This window comes from Excalfactoria chinensis, chromosome 3, assembly GCF_039878825.1.
Source record: "Excalfactoria chinensis isolate bCotChi1 chromosome 3, bCotChi1.hap2, whole genome shotgun sequence".
NCBI lineage: Eukaryota > Metazoa > Chordata > Aves > Galliformes > Phasianidae > Excalfactoria > Excalfactoria chinensis.
Window position 1 is genome coordinate 28,954,640 of NC_092827.1, and position 14,497 is coordinate 28,969,136.

Below are 14,497 nucleotides of genomic sequence, written 5' to 3' on the forward strand. Positions count from 1 at the left end.
TTTCCTTAGGGTATCATATCTGAGCTTTAAGATGAAATTTTAAAGGCTGTCAATTAGTAATGTGCCATAGATTTTATAACTTCAAATTAAAAGAAAATCAGGTAGTAAAATTATATCCAGCTTCTCTAAACTTATCCCTTATGTGAAAGTTCCTCTTAAATATTAAAACTATTTAAACTATAAAATATGATTTTGAGGGCACACAGAGAACTGGTTGAATCACTGTGGAGAGTTAACGAAGATGATTTGAGATGAACATGGATGTTTCCCCCAACCCCCCACAGTTTTACCTTATCTGTTAAAAAAATCATGTAAAAAGTTTGAAAGGTTTTTGCTCAGTGTTTCTTTTACATTTCTGAAAATCATTGTCTATTTTTGTCAGTGCATGATTTAGGCAGAGGGAAAGATTCTCCAATGAACAAAAGAATTATATTTTTAATATAGCAGTGTCTGACATTTAAACATGTATTCCAGCTATTTGTTTAGGTGTTTTTGCCATGCCATGCTTGTAGAATTTTCTCAGCTGTTAGGTGAGAAGTAGCACCATGAAATAAGAGAGAGTAAGGTACAGAGAGAATGTTTAAGAGATCAGAGGCCAGAGAGTGGGAGTTATATATAAGATTTTCTTTTGGCATTACCTGAAAGGAACAAGGAGCCGGCAGTTCTTGTTATCTAACAATCTCACTATTCAGATACAACATCTCTGAGGAGTACAAGTTTCCACAGTACTTCCACCCAGTTTTTACCTCAGACATTAATCACTGCTCTATGAGAAAGAGTAATCTCTTGACCTAGGCGTACTATATCTACTCCTTCAGAGAGACCCTGAAAATGAGATTTTAGTGACTTCTCAAGGCTAAGATTTTCAACCCTCATTATCAGTTAACTCCTTGAAATATATAGCAAGTCAATACTATCTGTTTTAACTCATGTTCATTATATATGTACAGTTTAGTTGCCTTTGATGCCACTGGTATCAAGGTACAATTACTGATTCCACATGTTCACAGAGATTCACTGAGTTGTAATTAGATAAATAGGCGGTGGTTCCAGAATAAAAGTCTTGCTTTTTTCTTTCTTTTTTTCTAAAAATTTTTTGGAATCTGTCAGATTTTGTGCAGTCCTGGAATAAGAAGATTTTGGAAAAACAATAAATCTCAGTAGGTATTCTAAATGAAGACCTGTGGGTTTTGTGGTGAGGATCCACCAGACAAATAAAACTTGGGTTTGACCGGAAGCACAGAATTAATTTCCATAACGTTCTCTCAGATCTCAGCTCACAGCTCCAGCTCTGCTGCTGCTTCTATATTGTGAACCAGTGCCCACAAGAAACTTGACTAACTGTCCAGCCTCTGTCTACTCAGGGCATTGATTCATTATTACTTACTTGCTGAATGATGTGACTGTGTACTAACGCAAGAGGTTCAACCCCAGCGGTGTCATGATAAACTGCATTCCTAGAAATAGGGCAAATACTCTGAGTTTGAAAAAAAAACAAACAAAACACAACAAAACAAACAAACAAACAAACAAAAATCCATAATTTTCTGTTTTCCCGACAGTTCTACAAACTAGTAAGTATTAGGAATGTACATCTTGGGAATCCAGTCAGTTTGGTGCACAGAAGTACTCAGAAGATAAGTAGAAGTGTCTTTGGCATTGATCCCAGTAAAGCATCAATCTATGCTTTGGAGCAGAGTAAACAGAGCAGAGAAAGGAAGGCTCCTTGCACCAGTAGTAATGCCTACTGCAGCTTATCTGGCTGAAGTCTGGAAATTGAATTTTTGTATGCAGATTGTTCATACTGGGATTATATGTCTTTTATTCCATTTCTCTCTGTTTAAGGAAAGGGTGATTGCCATAGTTAAGATAGAACAGTGTCTGGCACTCTAAGCAGAAATTCAGTGCTTTTATTGCCTATTCACAACATAATCAGAGCACCTGCCCTTTCTTTCTGAGCACAGATGTTTTCCTAGAATAATACCAGAAGTGTGATTATGATTTAAAGTGGATCTTTCAGAAATACACCCCTTTGTGTCAGATACTTTTATGTTCCAAGGAAATACAGTTAAAATAACCTTACCACATCACTGCCTTTAATTACTCAGTTTGCTCCTGTATACTTCCTACACAGAAGTATTTTCTCCCCTGTAAGGCCTTTATTCACCTCCATTTTGTATAACTGAAGTTAAGTCCTTTCACAGAGATTAAGAAATAATTTTCTTCCTAAAGTTGATATAACAAAGAACTTTCTGCTTTCCTATTATGGCCTTTACTCATGTTTTCACTAGCAGGCTTTTTGCAGTGGATGTCTTGGGTCCATGCATGCAGCCCTATAGCAAGTATCACATTCACCACTATTATTTCCTGACTCATTCTTTTATTCTCTTCTCTCCTCCTCTGCTTCATCTTTTTTTTTTTTTTTCTCCTTTCCTAAAGCTTCTTTTTTCCACTTTTGTTCTGTCCTTTCATTGATCTTTGCTCAAGCAAAATCTCACATGAAGAAACAATCCCACCAACTTTCATCATTCCCAACCCAGAAAAGGCACAAAAGTGTACATCATTTATGTCACTTTACTGGGCTTTATTTATTTATTTATTTATTTTTAAGTATCAGTTACTTAAAATCTTTTGGGTATATTTTTCTGTTTTGTTTTTTTTTTTTTTGAAATGGCTTCCAGAATGAGCCACCATATTATTATAACTCTTAAAAGGACGTTTTAAATGAAAACAAAATCTCACAATACTTTCATATTTGTTTGGATAAGCTGTTAATTATGAAAAGTAAATTATTAACTTATAATTAAAATGTGTGTAACTTTTCAGCATATGTAAGTAATTATTTAATTTGTACATGCATTCTATTTTCAAGGAAACTACATAATTAATGCTATTTTAAGAACAGATGAGTGTAAAATTGAAGATGTCTTTGAAGGAACAGCCTTCATTTAGGCAGGAGGTGGTAATTGAAATAATTGAACCTCACATTGTAGTTAAGTTTGCCTCCTCTTTCTTTTAACAGTCACAAAAGAGTGTGGAATTAAGTCCTTTAAATTTTGAGATGAGATTAATTTCCTGTCAATGTACCTAAGATAAAGACAAAAGAAGGAAGAGTGCTTGAAATGATGCTTCCAAGTTCTTTCTCCCAGAACAACAACTGTGTGATCTGCTCTTTTTGACAGGATTTGTCTTTTGGATATGTAGAAAGACTATGCTTCAGGGTGTCAGATACTTGCAAGCCCTAAGACAACTCTCATTCTCTATTGGCTTGTTGGTGCAGCTATGCTGCAATGGCTAAAAAAATCATCAAGATTTTAGGACTTTTCTTTGTCTTAATATCACAGAATGCAGGTTGTCAGCACTCACTGGTGTGGCTTTAAACACCTCAGCAGCACTTGGCCACCTGGAAGTAGCTGATCCAGTGGCTCAGTTTCTTGCTGAGGATTTGCAGCATGTGGGTAACCTCTCCTGTAGAAGATGACAATGTGATTAATTCATGTAAATTAATGATAGTGTGGTGACTGTAGGTTACTGAGAACAAACAGGAGAGGTTGTGGTGGAGGTGGGTTGTTGGTCAGCACACAGGATTGGGAGAACATGGGCTTTAGAATAAGGAGGAGGTCATAGAGATGATAGAAAAGGGTATGAAAGACAGAGTCACTGAATCTCCCTTGAGATCCTGAAGACTAATTTAACAAAAGTAGTTGTGTTTATAGTATACATTCTCAGCTAGAAACCCCCAGCTGGACAATACTGTTATCCATTCATATTTATTTATTTATTTATTTATTTTTAATTATTTTTATGTGGTTTTTGTTGTTGTTGTTGTTGTTTGTTTTGTTTTGTTTTGTTTCTTTTTTATGTTATGTGAGGTCTTGCTGACTTTCTCTATATCTAACACTGGGATAACATAATAGAATTTTGCTTAAATGAAGTTTGATGAATAAAAATTTCCTTGTCTAGTTCGTACAGCACAGTGTCCATGCATTACATTTAAGCTGTTAGCAAGTTTTATTCCCCTGGAAAAAGTGTGTTGCTGTAAAGTTATTAAGATTTCAGTGTGAAAAATGGAATGCTGCCCTATCATGAAAAAAATCTGACTGAGTTTGTGTAGCTTTCTGGCTGATTTTTCCAAAGACAAAAGAATGAGGAGTTTGAGAAGAGAAAGAATGTTTCTGCTGATTGTTACAGTTTTGGCTTCTAGCCACCTGTCAGGTATTCCTTGTTAAGAAGAAAAAAAATTAACTAAAACTTTTGTGGATGAATATAAAAGAAACCTCAGTATATTCTTTTCTACTTGTTCTTGCCTGTTATTTTTATTTATGTTGGTTTATATGGAAATGTGTAGCTTTTAGTCATAATTCTAATTATAGACAGTGAAACCACAGCCTTTCATTGAATTTCTAGAAAGCTCAGGTCTAGTATGAGATCCAATGGACCTGTACTGGACTTTTCCATTGTTCCACTGATTCTTCTCCACGTTCTTCTTCCACTGAATATGTGCAACTCTGCACTTCTCCCTCCATTGTGTTATGACACAAACTTCCCTTCTCTCCTTTAGAGCAGGAATGTGGGGAATTTCTCTTAACATTTTATAGCAAATGGCCATGGTAACTTATTCATATGGCTAGGATGGATGACAAAGCTTTTGAAGTATACATCAAACTTCAACAACACATGTGAAATACTGCTCTTGTCTGGGTAAAATTGTTTATTCCATAGCTAGTGAGTTTTTCTCACTAGAAAAAACCCACCTGGCTGACTTGATTCAGGTAGTTGTGAGAATGATGATAACTATTAATTTCATTGCTGGAAGACTGCAGTAGAAGCATGTTCCAAAGCTGAACAGATATTTTCCAGTCATATGTTTTGTTTAGTATTATTTTTAATTGTTTCATTAATTGCAATCTAGAAATATAATAGAGAGATATTTCTCGTAAGTTAAGCTAATATATTACTGAAAGAAGATAGAAGTATATCAAAGGAGAAAAAGGGTTCAAAGTAGTTAGAAAAAACATTGGCAGGAGATATTAAGAGCAAGACCCCATGTCCATGCACTATTCATAACTTAGCCGTGAGCCTTGATTATGTTCCTCACAACCTGATCTGATCTACTCATGATGCTGCTAAATGGTCAGACCTATCAAAACAGGAAATATGGTGAGGGATTTCAGGATTTGATGGGTATGGCAGCCACGATGATAAAACTCACAGAAATATATCCAGTCTTGGAACATGAGTGCCTGATAACCAGTTTTGAGGGGAATAAGAAAGGTTTTTTCAGTGGTAAACTTCTTTTGACATTAAAACCTCTAGGTCTAGAGTCATGTTGACCTAGATTAGTCATGCAGGTCTAACCAAGGCACCTCTGATCCCTGTTTGTCAGAGTCCTTTTAAACCATTCAGTTTATATCATTTTACTTCACTTGCGCTTTAACTGATGTTCATAATTAAATTCACTTCAGTGGTGACAAGTTTTCATCTTTATCTTGGCAACTTTAAAGACTGACTTTCACACAGAAACATTTTACCTATAGTAAGCTTTTGTGAAATCTGTATTATAAAGTTGTAGTTTGAAGTATAGCTTTGGAGTTCACACAAAAATGAGTAAAAACTGGGGAATATTCAGCTGTCAGAATTAAGAAAATAGATGGCTGAGCATTGACTAAGAACTTGAATTTTCGACTTTTTTTTTTTTAATATTTGCTGAATATTCTTTTCTAAAGTTACAATGGCTGTACTACTATGTTTTATTTTTATTTTTATTTTATTATTATTTTTTATTTACTTGCCTGTATCCATTTTTTAATTTCATTCTTTGGTAGCATAGAGGGAAGAAATATCCCAAAACTACAGCATTTTTTCCTTTATTAAGGTCTGCAAAAGTATACTTCCATGAAGCTCTGCGTAGGCATAGAAGTTTGCTTGAAATTTCATGTATACTTGAAAATTCAGTTCACAAATTATACTAATTAAATCAAACAAACAGCCCTCCAAATTTTTCCACATAAATGCAGGTCCCCTCACCCACACTGGATAAATAAACAGAGAATCAGAAAGCCTTCTCATCAGAAGTATTACTTTATCTGCCTCATTTAGGTAAGAGTTATTTAGGCTGCAGGCATTGTAACTAGAGAAATGCATTTATTTACATCACAACTTCTCTTAGATTGTTAGAATTCAGTTATAATAGGGTCATCTGGGAATCTAGAAATTGGTAGCTTCAGGCAATCCTGTAAAAGTTTGTAAATTCCTCTTGTCATAGTCCTCTCAAATTCTCTGCATCCAGCCCTCCATGACCTCAACAGGAAGTAAATAAATCCTATCTTCCTGTGGTGTATCTGGAGAGTTCAACTAAGATGGTAGTATTTTACCTAACTAGGTTATCCATTCCAGGTAACATTATCTGGCAATTCTTTAAAATGTTGATGAGCACCATCTCTAATTTACCTGCTCAGACCTCAAGAGCTCTGAGTGGGAGAGAACGAGTTATGAACCATATCTCATCTATAAGATTAGGAAGGTTTACACTTACTATGATTATGCAACAAAATATTGGTGTATATGTTACTTTCCTGAAGGGTAAAAAGAGGTAAATGATGTCTATACGGGTAATTTTGTCATTTCCTGTGTCTGAATTCTAACACTTGAATAGAAACTTTAACAATATTTTTTTTTTAACACAGATTCTTTTGTGCACCATTAACTTGCAATTCTGCAGTCTAGTTGTAGACTAAGACAATGCGTTGCAGTGAATGAATTTGCTTCAAGAAGATAGGAATCTTCTTGTGACTGATCTGGTGTCATATCTTCCTCATTTATTGAGGAGTGGAATTCTATTCCCTCCCTGCAAGCATCTAAGTGACACACAGCTGCTAGCTCATTTGCTTCCCTCAGCCCCTCCCCCACTTGGATAGCGGGAAGAAATCAGAAAGGCAAAATCTAGAGTACTTAAGAGCTGAGGTTAAGTAAGAAAGAAAGAATAAAAATAAAGAAAACGAAACAAGAAATGAACAGCAAACCCAAGAGTGTGGGTTACACTTGACCCTGAAATAATGAATTCAGATTTCTTTTTTCAGATTCTGTAGACATGGGCATTTTGAAGAACTTAAGATACAAAAATAAATAAATAAAAATAGATTAAGTATATATATATATAGAGAGAAAAAAACTGAGAGTTTGAAACATTCCAGAAGACAGTAAAACTTAAGCTCTGTGCATATAATGTGCCATACCTTTCCATAGAAGAATGTTGCTTGTTTTATTATTATTTTTTAACTTACTTTTTCAATGTTGACATTTACTCATGTACCATAAACACTGAAGTATTTGTTGTAAAGTTATAAGCTATGGTTCATATCCCTGTGCACTCTTAAGATGCCATTTACATGTCAAATAGATAATTAGAAATAGATAAAATAAATAGACTAATACATAGAATAGATAAATAATAATAATAATAAATAATAAATAAATAATAGAATAGATAAATATAAATTTCTCCCTCACATAAACTTTCCATTGTACAGACTATTTTTATTGTTAGGTATGCATATCTGGAAAAGGACATCTCTTCTGCGACAACATCTGATCAGTCTATTCTGGCTGCTGCTTTGGAAATGCTGTGGGCTTGCCATCTGGCTGTGATGCTTGAATCTTCAGAAGTTGTTCTGTGTTTTGGGCACTACTTGTAACCCTCAAAAGTATGTCAACAGGTACAGCTTACTGTTTTTCTAAAAGTTGCTTCAGCTCTTTAGGAATCATTCTTTATTAAAAGAACGTTTATGTTCCCCCTAATGTGACATCAGTGTAAAAATTCTTACACCCGTCTGGAAAACAATGGGGAAGTTTGGCTACTCTACCTGTAAGTCTCTGGGAGCCATCTGTAAGTATGCCCATGTCATTCGGTATAGTCCAGTTGAGACTGCCCTGAGTACTCACCAACCTGGCTCCTTCCCACCAAATTGGATCTGGAGCCCCCAGATACCTCACAGGAGTGGCGTACTCAGGCTTAGCATAGTTTGTTTATTCAAGTGTCACTGGAATACTCCTTTGGGATCTAAAATCATTTCACTTTGTCTATCAGGGCCTTTATTGGCTACTGGGAGGTGAGCATTACTTGAGGGGTTGCGGTAGTTTTCAATAAGAGGCCTCCTTTGACAGACTGTAGTATTTTATCGTCTGAAATTTGCCTTCTGATAAGGTTCAGTTTAAAATATTGCCTGCTGATTCATAATGGTCAGTAAGTTGGCTCCTTCAGCACTTCAATAGAAAAAAATAGAAGAGATTATCTTCTTGTAGCCTCTCTGGGTCATGCAATTGATTTGGTGTTGGACTGCAATCATTTGCTAATGGGGTGTATTGACCTAGCTTTAAGAACATTTCTCCTTTTAGGAAAAATAAGCCAGAGAGTGGGGGGGAAATAGCTAAACATATACAGACATCTGCAAACCTTTCAAAGTTTTTTCAAGTACAAATTTGAACTACCAGCAATAATACTTTCAGATAACCCAAGCCTGTTGCTACTGAAAGTCAGGGAGATAGATATGTCATAAAATTCATCTACCATCTAAATATTGGCACTATTTCAAAAATATCTGGATGTTTTTTGTACCCAGGATATGGATAACTTAAGGTGATTTTCTCTATTTAAGATATGTAAAAAAATACTTTACTGCAAAAGTATTTGTTTTGTTTGTTTGTTTTGAATTGAATGATTCTGAAGAAAAAGAAGTATTTCAGAAAAATATTTTAGGTAGTGCTTTGCAGCACATTTAGTCAAACTTACTTTTGCAGCTTTTTTATCTGAATTTTCCATGGGAAACCTCTAAGCACGCTGTCTCTCGTTATCTTTTCTGTATGCTAGTGTACCTTCAGAAAATGTTTCTTGGTTATTAGGGAACTAACTTTTTGCAAGTAAGCTATCTACCAGCTATAGGATTAATTTTATTACCTTTCTAATGTGAAGTATATTACAATTTTCTACAAAATGTAAAGAAGAGACAGTGAGAACAATTTACTGAGAAACATACTGAAAGGTGGTAAAGATGCTCTCCTGGGGTAAGGAAGTTCAAATCCCACCAAATAGAATGTTTTTGAACATAAGTAAGTCTTGCATCTGAGTGAAAGGTCTTGATTTTGGGCTCCTGGGAGAAAAAGTTATCACATCTGTCCCATTCATTCTTTGAATGCCTTCCATGTTGACCCTATCTAAGACCTCAACATGAATAATAATAATAATAACAATAATAACATCCTTCTGGATCAGGTTAAGAGAAAAGCAATTGATCCTGAAATTGAGAAAAAGAAAGAAAAAAGAAATTGCTTTGTAAAATTTGTTTAAGAAAACAAGCATTTACATATTTAATCCATATGTACCTTCTTTTTTTTTTTTTTTTTTTTTTTTTTCCCCCCCACCTGATTTCATCATTCGGTCTTTGGAATGAAAAATTATTTGTATGTAGAGGCAGAATCATAATTAACAAGCACAGATATGAAATGAAGAATAAATCATAGATCAAAATAGTCTAAGCTGATATCATTCTCAAAGTTAACAAACAGGATGGGAGAGCTAGAGATGTAGCTTGGAAAGAGCCATGCTGCTTCAGTTATTCTATTTCACAGTGTCCTTGGGATGAACACTATAAAGCAAATATTTCCCAGAAAGTCTGTGGCAATATTTGGTAATTCAATTAAGTACATCTGCAGCTAGAGAATGTTCCTTTACAAAGGCATTAATGACAAAATGTACACCTGCCACAGTTGTAATTAACATTAGATTATTCCATTTTAATGAACCATTCTGAAAAATTTTTAATGCTGAAATCCATAACAATTTTTTGAGGAAAATACTTAAAACCTGTTTAATAATTCGATTTTAATGAATTATATGTAAAAACAGTTTCATCCTGACATTTTTAAATAGACTTGTATTTTTTTTTTGTTCACCATTTTGTGAAAGTAGGAAACAGTGTATGTAAAATACTCCTAGAAAAAGTCTTAAAGCAGAAGTTTTAACTTTGTGACAGTATCTAGTGATCAAGATAATTGAAATGAGTAGAAATAATGGGATTTTGACTTTTAATGTATTAGGATAAGATAAAGACGTGTACTGACGGATATAGTTGATGCCAGAAGTTGCTCTTCCAGATATAAAATTAAAATCCTCAAAATTTAAGGTTCTCAAAGGTTGTCCCTAAACCTTGTATCAGAAGTGAAAAAAGGATAAAAGGTGAATATCTAATGAAAAAGGCCCACTGTCTATGTGCAGACTTTCCATGTTAGCTTCTGAAGTATAGTTACATACATGGAAGCATGGATACAGATTAAGAACAATTTCATTTTGTTTTGAAAAAGTGTATGGGTATCAAAATTTGTCCTCTTGCACAGGAAATAACTTAATATGCTCCATCATAATTTTAATTATTTTTGACCCTGTCTTTTAAAACAGACTACAGAACAGAATATCTCATTCTTCAGCACATAGGACCAATTGCGATTTTTTTTTAACCCAAATTTAGTTTGATTACATTTTCACATTCTAGATCAGATTCTGTTTCATCTTTGGCCTGACCACTGAACACAGTATCTACCTTTTGCTGACAATGCAGCTGTGTATCTCTGTGGTAGATCAGGCATTTAAAATAAGGATGCACATGTGCTTGAGAACATTACCAATATAACATTACCAAAATATGACCAGTGGCTATTAGACTTATGTATTAACCACCTGTCTCATTATAACTACCTCACTGTATTCTTCTAATGCAGTGAAGTATTTAATTTTTTTTAAATTTTTTTAGTTTTTTTTTTTTTTTTTTTCCCCCTCTGGGATTAGTGCTTTCTTAAGTTGTTCCTTATATTAGCAAAATTCTTTTCATATTATTCATACAAAACTTCCATTGCTTACATTATCTATGCAGCAGCCAAAAGTGAGCAGAATGTATTGGCAGAATGAATAAAGAATTCCGCAAAGACTTACTCTAATTTTGACATCCAAAAAGACTTGAGAATAACAAATAATGTGAGTTGCAAGGGAAAAGGAAAAGAAATTCAGGGGAACAATATCTTGTTATTTACATATGGTACATTCCTTGACGTTTTCAGAAACATCAATGAGCTTAGGTAGACTTGCAGGTGGCAAAAATGGTTACACCAAGTATTTTTGAGATACAAACCATGAATCAGAGAAGAACAGGGCAGCATTCTTTTGTTTAAAGGAATTGTTTGAGAGGATTGCAGGAAAAATGCCAGGTAATGAGAGGAGATTGTAGAGATTGGTGGATGTTTTGTGTGAATGCATATTTACATTTCTGCATACAGGTGGCAAGAACAGGAGATGTTTTTTTTTAAAGTTAACAGAATGAACATGAATAGCCATTGGCACAAGAAAGTGTGAGATTTGGACAGAAAGGTAGCAGGTGACTGAAAACAATGTATGGGCAATTGCTTATCTATACAGATTATTTTAAAAAAGGGAATTAGTATGAAGCAGGCACAGAAAGTAATACCAGGTCAGAAAAGGTACTTGTGAAAGGGGTGACTGAAAAGCAAATTGAACGTGACAAATCTACAGTATGGGAAACCTAGAAAAGAATGAGGTAACAACAAAAAGATAAGTTTCATAGTGATGACTATATACAATCATTCTGAGTTCTTAAATCTTGTATTTGGGGGATATTATTCCTTGTAGAAAAGACTTGTTAACTTGATGGAAACAGTTAGCAGTGCTTAAAAGTATTGCACAATTATTATATATTAGGAAAAGGGATTTCTGAACAGACTTATGTAGCAGATACACATAGCTGTACTCACTTTCGAGAAATGACATATAATTTTTCAATCCAAAAGCTGTTATATCTCTTTAAGCTGTCTAAAGCTGTCATATTTGTTGACCTGGACAGGCTCAAGCAGTGGGCCCAGGTGGGCCTCAGAAGGTTTAATAAATCTAATACCTGAGGTCTTACACCTGGGTCATGGCAACCCTCACTATTGATAAAAACTGAGGAATGTAAGGATGGAGCATGGCCCAGTTGAAAAGGACTTGGGGATATTGGCAATATATTTGCTTGCTTAAGCATGCAAGAATCAGTTATTTACAGCACTGGATGTTGATGCTTCATTAGCTCCTTTACTGTGATCCCTGAGTCTTTTTCGTTGTAAGTATATTTCAGATTGTTGTCTCCCATTTTCTTTCAGGTCCTGTTTCTCTCTGCAGATTGCAATTTCTTCAAAGAACGTGTCTTCTGAAACAGTCAGATTAATGTGAATTGTAGGTCCATACAGTTGTCACTGCTAATTTTCATGTTGTTTTCAGACCTCGTATGTATAGAATAGAGTGTTTATTTGTTACACATCTTAACTGCCATTTGAAGTAGTATTGGGGAATTTATATCCATTATAGAGATATGAATGATATGCAGATAGAAACAAATGGATTAAATTCATGTGTGTGAAGCAGCTAGTGTTTCCTGTTTGTCCTACAGCAGACCTTGCCATTACAAAAGGGAGGACTGACTAATTCCTGTGCTGAAGTACTTACAGATAAAAATAGTAAGGTAACTGGAAAGGAGTATCAGTTTACATGACTCTGTTAGATTGTGAATTCCAGTGGGTTTGGAGTTGTTGTCTAGCTACAGCTCCTTCTTGTCTAGCAATGGCAGTCACTGTCCAGGCAGTATATATTTTGTGGTATATATTTTGAATCTTCAGCTTTTAAGTTGAATCCATAAGTGCTGACAAGTCAAAGATGTAAAAAGTTTTAGGAATAATAATGTGTATTGTTTGCTGTAAGTGCTCCTTTCATCTAGAAAGCTTGCAGGAGGATAACTGCACTTTGTAAAATTCTTTTCTGGATCTTACTGTTGAGCTATGATGTGGGATGAGAGTGGTTTTCTGTGACGAGATAGTGATAGAATATGCTAAGGGCATGGGATCATGCTTGTGCTCTGTGGATAAAAATATGCTGTCAATGAACTTGACTCTGAATGCTCTCTGTCTGAATAGAAAAGACTTTCTTTCCATTTCATTTGAGGTACAGAAAATTCATACATAAAAAATAATGCAGTATCTGCCAGGTGCAAAGACATGATTTCACTGGTCAAAGCTGTTAAGTCATTCAAATGCTAATGAAGTAAACCTCAAGGTTTTTTTTAAAGACTGCCTAATTTCTATCATTGGTGATTAAGCACATGAAGGTTCTGAAGAAAACTGTAACTTAAAAAGAATGACCAGAAAAACTGTGTTTCTGTTAGCAAACAAATACTTCACACGTTCCATGTTACAAGCAAGCCATACTTTTGATGCTTTATACAACAGCACTTAGAATGTTGAATTGGGAATTTTAAAGTAAGATAAATATTTTGGAAATGTGTGGATAGTTAGAGGCTAAATTAGAACTTTGTTGGCCAGCTGTGTTGATAATTGGTTGCAAATACATACAGACATTTTTGATTCAGGTCTAGTGCAGTACCTAGCCACTAGTATAGTTGTGTTTGTTTTGACTAAGTAGCTGACAGCTGGATCTACTTTGGTTAAACACAATACTATATTAATAGAATGACATTATAGCTATCACTCCAACTCAAATCTTTGGTTTTTTATTTGTTCCCTTTTGCCACTATTGATTTACCAGAAATAATCCCTGAATGCAGGGTTGGTATGATTTTTGTCCTGATTAACTACATATTTCTGCTACAGAGGCCATGGTTGTTGGCTGTTATGTCATAACCAGCCAGGTCAGATCAGTAACCACATTTATTACGCCTCTGATAATTTGTCTGCTTCATCACTTTTTGTCTACAATCCCTTCTTGGTTAGGGAAATTTAAATGCTTTAAATCTCTAAGCAGTTTTAAACAGCTGCCCTAGCATTTAAAAATCAAATCCAATCGTAATTCAGCCAAGCAAAACAAGATGACACAAGCACAAGAGCATACATTCCATCACACACCAGTGACCACTTTAATTCTTATTGCTGTCAGCCCCTCAGAGTGAAAAATGTGGACATCTTGGGAATAGAGTTCCCCAGGTGTCCAATAGGATAACACAACTTTTAGCATCTGGTTCAGTAAGAGTCTGGAAGACTCTTTCCCTAATAGGAATTTCTCTCTCTCTTTTTTTTTTTTTTTTTTTTTTTTTTTTTTTTTTTTTTTAAAGAAACATCTTAAATGCATCTTCCGTCGCTTCTTTTTTTTCCCCCTTTCTCTTTTTTGAAGCACACTGTGTTCAAAATAGAACATAATGTATTGGAAGTATTTTTAATCATTTTTGGGACTGTCTACATAATTTCAAAGTAGGTAACACATCTCAAAAGATTATGGTAATGAGATATTTGAAAAACTGTACAATTTTTACTTTTTTTTTTTAAACTTCAGAGTACATTATATGTATATTGTAGCATATATAGACAGGCCTGAATTAAGGCTGAAAATATATGCTTGGTTTTGTTTTTAGATAATGTATTATATTTACATGCACTGTCTTCTACACACTAATCA